Raw genomic sequence first — 13,534 nt, forward strand, 5'->3', positions numbered from 1 at the left:
CAAATCATCAGGGATAAACTGTGAAGAAAATAGCCAGTCTCACACCTTGCTTTGGTGTAAAGAAAGATAAACACATAGGGAACATCCTGTCTAATCATTCTACTCATGAGTGTGAATTTTTCTGTTCTAACTAGTGTGTAGAATCTTGTCCACCATTGCTAGTGTGCTAGTGTGCTAGTGTATCCCAAATTTGTACTAAGTGTGCACTTAAGTGTCCACTGGACTGGACTTCTAATTCCCAGTAACAAACTGTTACTTAGTCCACCGCATAAGAAAACCATTTTCATCAAAAAAAATAAAAGCTAAAATAAATATATTGATCTGTTTCCATGAGGTTTTGAAGTGTCTTAGCTGGTAACCTACCTCATGGCCATAACTACTTATGAGGACACAGCGGTCCGGCCTTTGGTAGTTTCGGTTTTTACCTCCCATGTCATCTCCAGCTGTCACATTAAATATGAAAATGCAGTACTGATAATGTAGTGGGAGAATGTAGTCTACTATGTGGAAAGATTTGCATTCCAAAACTCAATCAGAATTGATGACTGGTTGTCAGCTGACCTCAGAGTAGCTGAGGAGGACACTATAGGTTTGCCCATAGACCTTTCAGCTGTCATGATTATTATTATTATTTTCTTTTACAAATATATAAGCCCTAAAAGCTTCGTAGTCCTTCCTCTGGGCAAACTGTTAAAGCTTCTATGTAGAACCCTACAACAGAGTTTCCCTATGAGAAAGGGTTTCCAAAAAACAGTTACCCTTCAATATATAAAGAACCAATTGAAGAAACCTTGAAGAACCTTCTTCCTTAGAATGTATTTAGTAAATTAGCTCATCTTGTAGAATGTGCCAACTAGTACAAAGCAATACAGAAACAAGTAAACTTACAAGTAAAGCCAATACATCAGTAAGTGTATAGTATGTAGTACTAGTGATATGATGTAGTACATAGTGTAGTGATGTTTAAACAGAACACAACAGCAGATTGCTGGCTCTTGACACAATCACATTATTTATAGGCAGTGTGAAATGGAAATCATAACACATCTTTGTGCCATAATGTGATTTTTTTTCCCCCCGTGTGAAACAGCTCAACATGGTGTTGCACATGGAAAGTTATTAGAATATTCATAACAACATATGAAGGCTGTGTGAGAGGATATGAAGGTTCAGATTGACTGGTGTCCATCCAGGGTGTACTCCCACTTCACGTCCAGTGATCTTGGGATAGGCCTGGGACTAGGGTAAAGCACTTACAGAAGATGAATGAATGAATGAATGAATACACAAATTGCACACAAATTATATCACAACTTAAATCTTCAGCTGTTCAGTTTTGGTGAGGTTGTGCCGTCTATAGCCTCGTACTCCTGTTCTTGGCTGAGAGGAGTGGAACCTTCTGCTTCTGTAGCCCATCTGCCTCAAGGTTTGATGCACTGAGATGCTTTTCTGCTCACCACAGCTGTAAAGAGTTTTTTTTTTTTATAAATAATTACAACATTATACATCTTTTTCCTAGAATGGACTGTTCGTTTGTTGTCCATTTATATTTAAATATAATATACAAAATAATGATCATCTTATTTATAACTACATAAAATAGACGATGTCTTAGTGGTAAGATCTCTATTCTATTGTTGTTTTATATGGAATCAATTCACTGACAATTTAGAAAAAAATGCAAGGAAAAATAACACAAATTCCCTGTAAGAAATAGTGACATTTCTTCAATTTTGAGGCTGAAAAAGCTACATATAAATTAAAAAAAAAAAAGAATTCATTAATATGAAGTCAGTATCATTTTTAAGACATATGAAGGCAAAATTCAGGAAAGGATCTATGATATTGTAAAATACTGTGACTTTCTGTCTGTATGCTGCCAATGAAACATATTTATTGCACATACTAAAAAAGAATTTTTGTATTTATTGCTCATGTCCATAAGAAATCTATACCTCCTTTCGGAAGGGAGTACTATAAATTGTGTCTGTGTGGTGCTTCTGTGCATGTCCACATGGGTTTCCTCTGGGTTCTCCGGTTTCCTCTGACCATCCCAAAAACATGCTAGTAGGTGGATTGGCTAAAATAAATTGCCCCTAGATGTGAATGAGTGTGTGAATGTGTGTGTGCATGGTGCTCTGTGATAGACTGGCATCCCATCAAGCGTGTATTCCCGCCTCACGCCCAGTGTTCCTGTGATCAGCTCTGGATCCACCACAACCCTGATCAGGATAAAGCAGTTACTGAAAGTGAGGAAGTGAGAGTGGATAACACGAGCGTAATGGAAAACATAATGGAAAATACAAACTCGACGTAGCCTAGTACCCATTCGGCATTGTGTTATATTAACTCTGATATACTTCTGCAGTGTGGACCTCAGTAAAAATTGTGATGATTGGTACAGGCGTGCATATCCTGTACATATAGCTCTTACCTCGCAGGCTTGTGAGTGAGTAGGTGTGAGTCAGCCCGAGCATCAGGGGTAGCGCTGCTGCCTCTTTTCCCGGCATCTGAATGAGCTGCGACCGCTGGGTGGCGCTAGAACACCGTCAGCACCGGGGAGCTCGGGCTCAGAGAGGCATCGAGCGACTCAGTGGCACAGAGCGCTTCACTTCAGACCTTCCACCTTCTCCTCCGGTACGAACGCGCGCGCCAGACACGATACCGTTACACCTCCTCCGCCTTATATCTCCTCTCCCAGAAAACACAGAGACGCCGCGGGCGCGCGCGCCAGGGCTCGTGGCTGAACGGCTCGCGCTCTGGATTGATTCCGATTGATTACGCACCAGAAAAGCAAAAAAAAACAAAACAAAAGCGCTGGAGCGAAGTTTGGCGCGTCGCGCGCGCGGTGACATGGAGAGGTAGAGCAGGACGCGGCGCTGCCACGCAACTTTTAAATCCTGCTCTGACTTTTTTGGATGTTTCTGAACGGACGGTATTCAGTTTCGCCTTGATCTGGCTGGTGTATTGTAATCGCAGCACTGCTGGGTGAATTTCAGAGGGACTGGAGAGCGGGAAGCGCGCGGCGGAGTGCATGGCCCGTGACAGAGGATACGAGCGCGCGCGTTATGTCCGGTAATGAAACAGCAATGAGAGCGGACTTTTCCCTGGAATAAACGCACGCGCCGGGCCAACAGGTAACAACCTTTTTAATATTCTGAATCATTTGTAATTTTTCAGTGAAATGATGTGCTGCAAGAAATTCCCATATATATATGTATATATATATATATATATATATATATATATATATATATATATATATATAATGTTATACTTCTTATCATAAAAAATGCATATAAAAGCAATATATATATATATATATATATATATATATATATATATATATATGTATACATACTACTTAAAATTGATAGACCCTACATCTCAGAGCGTGCATCACTGAAACTTCATGCAGCTGAAATATATCCTATGAAAAAATAACACAGCATGTTGGTGACAAATAGGCTTATAAATCAGGACATGAAATATTACACCACAAGCTAATTGAGTGTGATGTGATATGATGTGATGTGATGTGATGGAGTGTGCTGTAGTCACGAGATCACTAACATCTACATGACCCCATTAACACCTTATAGCGTTGAATGATCTCTCTCAGCTCACAGTGAACACCCTTATAAAATAACATCCACAATCTTGAACTAAAACAGTACTGAATTAACACATACAGGGTTAAAAGAGTGTAGCTGCTACACTGACTTAACTATCCATATCCTGAAATAACAAGACTGCAGTATCTACAGTGTTATGATAACATGAAATATTCTAATTATTGAATCATATGGTGTGTAGAAGTGTTCTAACATCTTTGCTAGCTTGACATCTACAGTGATGAATTAACACATAACTCTTAGGCTTGCATCCTACAGTGGTATATGCACTATACATCTTACAGTGCTGAACAAAATAATAATGTAATTAAGCATTGCTAATTAATTAATGGTTAATTAACATCTAGACCATTAAATGGCATCTTACAGTGTTGAATTAACAGCTACAGTGTTCCGTTAATGCTAATAGTGCTCGTTTGCATCATAATAGTGTTAACTTCCCATCGTACAAGTTAATGCACCGCAGCTGTAGGTGTTAATTCTGCACTGTATGTGTTAACTCTACACTGGGGCGCTTGCTGTGTTCTTGAATGCTGCAGTTCCTCTCATCCTCTTGAAATCCCTCTTCTCTGTCGTCAGGCATCACTTGTCTCACGCTGCGCTTAATAACTATAGAGCATTATGAGACATGCGGATAGACTTCTAATTTACAAAGTGAAGTTTTTGACAGATATAGGCTACCGCACTAATAATTTTTTTAAAAGCCTGCGAAAATTACGTCTCAAGAGACGGCTTGAGATAGGACACCAGTAATAGAAGATATTAAACGCCACAGGAACAGCTGCTAGTTTTTGGGTCATTTGTGTGACAGGCATTAGTTCATAGTAGCCTGCACAGCAAAATCTTACTACCAGTAGCATTAAGCTAAGTCCATAATTCAAGCTAGGCACATATGTGATAAGACTGTTGGTGTTTTTTTTTTTGTGAGTGTGCAATGAAATTCTTCTGTATAACAGATGGACAGAACAAATAATTACAGGGCTACACATACACACACACACACACACTCTCTCCACGCACTCATTGCACATATTGACTGAAAGACTCGCTGAGCGTTTTGAAGCTGGTGAAGTGAAATACTCATCCAGTGAGATGTATTGAGTCTGACCTGTACGTTAATGCAGGGAAATAGGTGTTCACTGAAATGCTGGTAGGTTCTTGATGTCAAAGTACTAAACCTGTTCTATCCTTATATACAGATTTTCAGTGTGCTAGGGCTGCACAATATATTGCTTGTTAAATGCTATCACGATACTGGCCTTTGCTACACTGATCTCACCGAAGGCTACCATAAGTAAGTTAGTCATCACACTGATCACGAAATATTTCAGTGTGTTTTGTTTTGAAAAATCTCAGCCAGGATTATGAGTGTTTCTGTATGGGGTTTTGATGAGTTGTTGCATCTGCATGATTCAAGATACTGAAATCAAAATACTGATTATGGGTAAATAATCTTTACCCATGTCACATCATGAGTTTAGTAATAAGACTGAGTATAATGCAGTGACACTATCTATATCGGTATCTGTTTAGCTCTCTACATATCCGTATCTGTATCTGTATTTGGATTTAAACTCAAAGTGGGCGTAGCCTAAATGTAAAACCCTGGGAAAAAAACCCAGAGGTAGAAATGCAGGCACTGTCAGTTTGCACCTGTGTGCAATATTTCTAAAGGATTTTAGTTAGTTTAGATATTTCCCAACAAATTAGTAGCCTAATCTAAACAATGGCAGTTACTAAGGATACTGTAAATGCGTCACACATCGCCTTATATACGTGATCTCTCACTAGCGCCTGCATGAAAGCAAAAACCTCCTGCTTGTGTGACTTTTTTGTTGCATATCGTGTGATCCCAGTCCCGATGCACAACTCTAGTCTCCCCCAAATGCTCTGTGAAAGCTTTATGGTAAGTTTTATTTAAAAATAAGTATGCATCCTATTTGTATCTGTGTTTGTACCCGTTTAGAACACATTATCTGTTTATTTGTATATATTACGTTATTATTTTAATTTGAATAATGTATACATGTTTGGTTACATCTCTAATAAATATCACAATGTAATTATGTAGCAATATAATTATTTCTGTTATGGTATAGCAAAATGTATTGCCACTATATATAACAAATACAGTAAGCTAGGTACTAGAATGACAGACTGCACACACACAAACAAGCTGGTTGCAAAGGATTAATACAAACAGAGGTGAGTGCAGAATTCCACATACTTTCTAGTTCAAGACTACATGGGAACCAAATAGATGAGTATTTTGAATAAACATACATAAATGTATATCTTGTCACAATTAATTTACTGACTTGAGACAGTGATGGTTCAGAGAAGCAATCTTTAATAGTCCAGTGGGAATATGCACTTATGTGAGTCAAAACATAGAATATTAGAGTGGCAGAACTTGGCAGGACTCCCACAGTGCTAATTAACCCCAAGCCTACTGTTCAGACTAATGATAATAGTAAGGGATGAATTGTATAAGTTTGTCTTTGCTATTTAACGGGTAATTCATTGCTATTTAATGGGTAATTCAATGAGTAATAGCAAGTCTCTTTAAAAAAAAATGTTTGTTTGGAAATCATGTTGCTATTCTATCTTCCTCAAGTAGCTATTTACAGACGCTGTACAAATCTTATGTGAAGTTTATTATGGCATGCTTCCATATAGAGGAGTGAGCTTCAGTGGTCCTGTGTATACCACAGAAACAGGTTTACATTATAATTAAAGGCTTTCTAATGGCATCTGACTAGTATTATTCCGAACAGTGCCACTGTTTGCTTATATCTACAGCTGACCCTGTGTTCACATTAGCAAGCGACAAAGCAACAGGTGACTATTCATTTTCTATGTAAAAAGCCAAGTTTTCAGTGACAGCAGCATGTCAGAGCAACAGTACGACAATGGATGTGTGAGTTGAGAATTAGGTATGACGCGGTAATGCAACAAATCCAAACGATTGGCTTGAATGATTCCTCAGGCCAATGGTATGGCGCACAGGGTCCAAAATTTTTTTATTCCCCCTCTCACAACTTTAGTTCCTACCTGCGTTTGTACTGCTTGACTTGAAAAAAATGGAAGAAAAATGTATACCTGTTTTTTTGTCTTAGCCTCTCATTCAATCTGTATAAAGACATTACAAAGAACAACGGGCTTGGAATGTATATATATATATATATATATATATATATATATATATAGATAGATAGATAGATAGATAAACTATATATAGATATACAGGCATATATTGGTGCTTCTGGTGAGTGTATGTAGGTATTACAGTTACATAGCTTGCACAGCTATTCTGCTAACAAATCTAATAGGAAACCTGGCACCTACCTTCCATCAAACAACCAATTTTCACACTTTTTTCACTTTATGAAATACTAGAATTCAATTAAAATTCATTTCAAAGACATATGAATCATATAATGTAGTAAACTATGTGCTGTAGGCTACATTTTGGCCACTACCCTTCCTCATCTGAGCTAAAAAGATCCATGGACAGACGATATACGCCCACAAGAGACAAACTACAAGCGACATGAGCAACTTGTCTCTCGCTAGTGTGAATACAGCTTGATATTCATATTGGTATCAGTGATAATACTGGCCTGAACTACAGTTTTTGCCTTTCTTTTGCATAACTTGCCAGCAGAAGATTTCTGTGAGTGAGTTCTATTACTGTGAGGATGTCATTATCAGATCAGGATTGTTTCTACAGATACCCAGAGCTCTGATAAACTGTAGATATCATATCAAAATGAAAAAAAAAATAAAATGGAATTTTGTGCATCCTTATCTATGGCTCAAAAATTTCTCTCCTTAATCAGTTTTATTATTTCTGCGCCGTATATGTTATGACAGGTTGCACGTGGCAGGGAGTGTTACGCTGCAGTCTGCAGCCGAGGTCTGCTGCCAGCGCTCAAGAATGGTGTAGTGTAATTAGACTGCATTTACAACGAGCTCATGATGGTGATTTACTAATCACTCTACCAGCAGGAAGCTGACGCAGAATGAGAGAGAGAGAGAGAGAGAGATAGGAAAAGTACGGTAAAAAGAGAGAGAAAGAGAATTAGACAGCTAATTATGTTTGGTAACTTGCACAAAAGAGCTTGTGGAGAAGTGAACTAATTTCAGGCCTTTGAGTATCAGGGTGCATTTTTCTTTTTCCATTTTCAAAACCTCTGATTAAAACCTATTTATCTCATGTCCTCACATCCTCTGCTTACTCCTTATCTGTCTAATTGCCTGACAGTGCTGCTTTCCTTTCTCCATATGTCTGCCTCTCTTTATCTCTTTCTGTCCCTTTCTCAGTTTATCTCCTTGTTGTCTTTTTTATTCTCTCTTTTATTTAACGTGTCACGACAAGTCAACTGTTTTTCACAATAGGTTCTATGACTGAGTTAGTGGTTATTTTGGAGCATTTAGTTATTGGCTCCAGCACTAAAAAGCTTCTGGCTCCTATTGCTCCTCTGATCCTATTCCTGTCTGATTAATTAGAGTAGCCCCCCTCTTGAGACTGTGTGTGTCTGTGTGTGCATGTGTGTGTATGTAGGCACTGTGCAGTTGGAGTATTATTACCGTGTGGTTATTTGTGGGAATTGCTGATGGCTAAAGGTGAGAGGTCAGGCCTCATGGGAGCGATGCTGGGCTGTGTGGCACTCTGTGTGTATGTGTGTGTGTGCATTTGGGCCACACAGTGTTGAGTTTCAGCTACTTTTAAACCGCTGAAAGCTGTCTGGGAGGGAGGATTAATGTCTAACAGACCTCCGCTCACCCATTATCCTGTAATTGATCGGCTGTTAGGTGATTAATCCATCAAAGACATTAACGAAGACAGAGCATCTGAATACCTCTGTTGTGTACAACTGTGTGTGTGTGTGTGTGTGTGTGTTTGAGTGTATGTGTGCATTGAAGGGTGTTAATGAGGGCCTTGAGCTTTTCTCATATTAATTCAAACCGTGTACTGTCGGTTCAGGCAGGACCTGTAGCTGAACATGTACAGTTTGCTGTAAAGTGCTTTTTCTCAGAAAAGGTGCTGATATTGGTACTGGAGCTGGTGCTTGAACCAATCTTGAACCTTTCTGTGCTTTTCCTTTGCGAATAAAAATGGTTCATGGCCAGCAAAATTGGTTCTGCTCCAGGAGACCTACTGGTTTGGAACAGAGGAGCTGATAATGTCAGGCGCTTGGGGTCAGTCCGGCACCATTGCAATTCAAGCAACTTATCTTGTTTACATGACCGCTGTTAAACACCGTATAGAGGCTATAAATATTGTTTTTTTTTAAAATAAAGAAGACAGAATCAATGATTATATACATATATATATATATATATATATATATATATATATATATATATATATATATATATATATGACATATACACCTGCTCATTTGTGCAATTATCCCATCAGCCAGTCATGTGCATGAATGAGGAAGTGTATGAATGATAACATGTATATGTAAGACATACTCTCCCCTCTGTCAAACTGATGGATACATGAGGATGCTTAGAAGGTTAACTGCAAAACTAGAGCAGCACTGGCTGACAACATCTTCTCTTTTCCTCTCCTCTCTTCTCTCCTCATCACCTCCATTGCTTATTAAGAGTAAAAAAAAAAAAAAATCCAGGAGCAGTCCCGCCATCCTTGGCTTTTTCTCTCAGCAGAGGTAGAGGACAGCGAGAGATAATAGTCCTGAAAGAGGCTCACTGGGAATTCCTTCTCTGCTCTACACCTGCAGGCTTCAGCTCCCTTATCAGTTTATCAGGCAGCACTTAAACACTGGTTACTCATCTGAATCCTTGAAGGCCTGCCATGTCTACAGGTGTTTGTTCCAGCAACTCATTGTGAAAAATTGTACTAGTTCTGTTACTTTTCACAGAGGCTTATTAATGAAAAAAGTGATATTCCCCCACAAGTCAGTGATTTTAATCATTGAGTGGGCTCCATATATCCATGCAACTATACTGTAATGGCAACTATACTGTCATGATGTTGAAAGGGAGGGCTAAAAAGATCTACTTCCTTTCAGTAACTTGGAGTTTCAATTATCAAGCCATTATGGTCGAGCATAGGCATCAACCATAAGTCTTATCATAGGTATAAAACTATTATGCATACACATAGTAACACACTCACTGAAAGACAAATAGGCAACAGAATTTGTGTTTGCTATCTTCTTTTAGTCAAGTGTTTCCAAGTGCAGTCTCTTTTCCAAGTAGTAAGCATGGTAAACAGAACATCTGTGCTTCCCGATGGCCAGTTCTTTCATTAAAACCACACCAAACATGCAATTCTGTCGTTTGTTCCTTCATGTAAGTTGTACTTTGATTGGACATGGTGTGCCGTCTCAGTCACTGATGGTGATGTATAATGGATGTGTCAGTGAAGCTGGCTTAAATAAGCTAGCCCCAGTGCACACAAAATCTATTGGATGATTCACCAGATGTAATCACATGACTGTCAGTGATTTACATTTTGATTTACATTACCTCTACTTCATACTATTCTGTGTATTTTTACTTATGACCATTGTTGGTGCGATTGTTCTTGATTTCACAAAAGTTTAAAGAAAAGCACTTTAAGCCATATGTTAATATGGCTTAAGTGGATGCCAAAAAATGACCATTGTTTATACATATAATATATATTTGTTACCTGAAATCCCTGCTAGCCCATTTATACTGGCCACCACTGCAGCTATATGTATATACAGGTGACAAATTAAAGGAAAATTCAAGTATATTAATAAGTTGTTGGGCCACAACAAGCCACCAGAACATGTTCAATGTGCACTGGCAGAGATTCTACAAGTCTCTGGAACTGTACTGGTACGATGAATACCATTCTCCCAAAAGATGTTCACTCAGTGGGTGTTTTAGTGATGGTGGTGGAGAGTGCTGTCTTACGTGTCACTCCAATGGGTATTCAGATAGGTTAAGATCTGGTGACTGTGAAGGCTATAACATACAATTTACATTTTTTAAAATATTTTCAGACTCATAGTTTGATGAGTATGAAAATACTATGAATGGGGCGGAGTCATATTGGAAGAGACCACACCCATCAGGATAGAAATGATCAGTCAGAAGAACTTTGCATTGATCCGCAGTGATGCTTCCCTCTTATGGTAGAAGAGCATCCAAACCATGAGAGGCAAAAATAAATGCCCCCCCCCCACAATTTTTTCCCTTTAATGCCAGCAATAAATAACTTCACATTCACTCTTTATCTATCTATCTATCTATAGATCTCTCAGCTGATCTCCTCTTCTGACTATCTATGCATCCATTGTCTCACCCATCAATTCATCTATCGTTCAAATGAGTATGATGAGCATAGCAAAAACATAGGGTAAATAACTTTCTAAGGTCAGTTTTGTAATTGGAAATAGAGCAAAAGCATGCTTTGCATTGACCAATGTTAATAGAATATGGAGGGACGTAGGGCAAATTTGGTCCAACTGTAATTACAGCTGTAATTCCACACAAAATGTGACACGAGAAAGAGAGCATACAGCATAGTCTGCTTCCTCATGTTCTTAACACTGACAGATGTTAGTTGCACTTCTTATGGAGCCGGTGGATTGAAATGCTGGCAAAAATGGAAGCACATCTGTTCTGTGAGATGGGTGACTAAAATGCTTGAGAAATGCTTCTGTGTGAGCTGCCTTTCACTTCATCACAATCACTGTGCTTAATGATCATGATCCAAGAGCTTCCAGGAATACAGCATGACCTCCAGGAGTTCTTTATTTTGCAGAATTTCCCATGGATTTAACGTTTCAATAACCATTTTCACCAGGCAGACTTGAAAGAAGACATTTTGACACCTTGTACATCAGTGTAAAAATGGACAATGACCTTTAAGTAGCTTTTTAACACGTTCCCTCTTTCTCTATCTCTCTCACTCCATCTTTCACACTGAGTGATCTGTTCTTTTCAGCCATGCGGGGATCACGCTGTATTTGTGTGATTATGGTGCTGTTAACCGTGATGCTGCACGACATTTCACTAATGTCAGAATCACTTCACACTCTCACTCAGTGGCCTTTTCATAATTGGTTGATGTCCTCATTTGTTTACACAATTTTAAATCTTTTATGTTGAAATCACAAAAGAAACCTTGTAGCTGCCACAATTCAGAGAACAATTTTCGTGAATAATAGGTAGTACTATACAGTGGCATAGTATGCATTATATATATATTTGCTACTGTAGCACCACACCGTGCATTTACCTGGTATAAATCACAACCTATGTTCTTTTCTTAACCAAGAAAAAGCTTAAACCAAGAAAAAGCAACATCCTGCTTTTATTATAGTAGCTTAATGTTATAATAATCTTTCATATATGTTGTATTTATTATTTAGTGCTAATATATTGCACTATTAGGCTGGATCTCAGATAACTTCATATTCACTATACAGTTTCTGCACACTATATAGAGTATAAAAGTCAGTTACTGCTTTATCCTGGTCATGGTCATGGCGGATTTAGAGTCTATCCTGGGAACACTGAGTGCAAGCCAGTAACACAGCCTGGATGGACCATCAATCCACCACATTTGCACACTCATTCGCACCTATGAGCAATTTCAAGTAGCCAGTCCACCTTCCGGGCATGTTTTTGGGAGATGAGAGGAAACAAAAGCACCTGGAGGAAAGCCATGAGGAGAACATGTGCACTTCTTGAGATCAGGATTGAACCAGAAACTGTGGAGCTGTGAGGCAGCAGCATTACCCAGTGTACCACCACTACACCTCATATGAAATTCAGGCACAGAAATAAAGGACCTCTAGTAAGTGTCTGTTGAAACTTTTTACATGTAATATCATTTTTTAAGACAAAATGTTGAGCAACTAAAAGAAGAACATAGAGTCAGAAATACTCAAACGAATCTTTTGCCTAAATTATGGTAATTCAATGTGAATTCAAATGGTATAATATAAACATATAGTAAAGTTAAATGCAAAAGTTTGCATAGCAAATGTATACCAATTTTTTTTCATTAAAAAAACATGGGGGATGCAAACTTTTGCACTGTGCTGTATGTCTCTCTCTCTCTCTCTCTCTCTCTCTCTCTCTCTCACTCACTCGCTCTTGTTCTCTTTCTCCTGTACAAGCAAAGTGCCTCTGAAGTTGCATGAGGTGAAAGCTGGTAGAATGCTGAGCTACTGTGATGGAGGCTTAAGCAGGATCCTGCTCAAAAAAATACTATTCTCTGTAACATCCTCTTGAACCTGGACACATCCTGTGAGCATCAGCTCGGTGCTGTAGGAGATGTCTGCCGAAATAGATACAGCATTTTAACATTGCAATCACTTTTTCGGACATTACAATCACTCTCGCAGCACAGGGTGAGACAGAGAAGTGGAGATGGAGAGGGAAGTGAGGTGAGAAATCAGGGCAAGACAGCGGAGGGGAGAGATGAAGAGTAAAAAAGGTGTAAGTGAGTAAAATAGAAGGAGGTATGGGGAATGCCGATATGCTGTATCTGCTGCAGAAGTCTAAAAGCAAGGCGATGCTCATTTGAAGTATGGGATTTATTTAATTAAGTGTTGATCTCACCATACAGCACATAAAGACATGAATTGCAACCTCAGGTTAATGTTGCATGTAGTGGTGGAGTCTCTTAATTTACTACAATCTCAAATTAAGAGTACTAATTTGCATTGCAATTAGATAAGTTTGCATATACAAATAGTTAAAACAATTGTTACAGGAAAAGAAAAAATATATGAATGACTTTATATGCAACAATGTGTAGGTTTTTTGCATGTGCTAGATGTTCTTGATAGCCATGGCAAGTTGGGATTTCAGAGAGACTGCTGGAAGAGTATGCAGAATTGTGCATCAAGTATAATGCTGATTAATAATGCTGT

The 13,534-nt window shown here is 38.6% G+C and overlaps 1 protein-coding gene across 1 annotated transcript in view; it reads left to right on the forward strand.

The window, feature by feature from the left end:
• Nucleotides 1-2,642: 2,642 nt before the first annotated feature.
• tafa3b (TAFA chemokine like family member 3b) overlaps nucleotides 2,643-13,534 on the forward strand; it is a 111,104-nt gene continuing 100,212 nt past the window's right edge. The window contains exon 1 of the mRNA XM_026923227.3: nucleotides 2,643-3,137. The gene's annotated coding sequence lies outside the window, so the exon portion shown is untranslated. The remainder of the gene's footprint in view (nucleotides 3,138-13,534) is intronic.

Source organism: Pangasianodon hypophthalmus, chromosome 8 (genome assembly GCF_027358585.1).
Source record: "Pangasianodon hypophthalmus isolate fPanHyp1 chromosome 8, fPanHyp1.pri, whole genome shotgun sequence".
Classification (NCBI taxonomy): Eukaryota; Metazoa; Chordata; class Actinopteri; order Siluriformes; family Pangasiidae; genus Pangasianodon; species Pangasianodon hypophthalmus.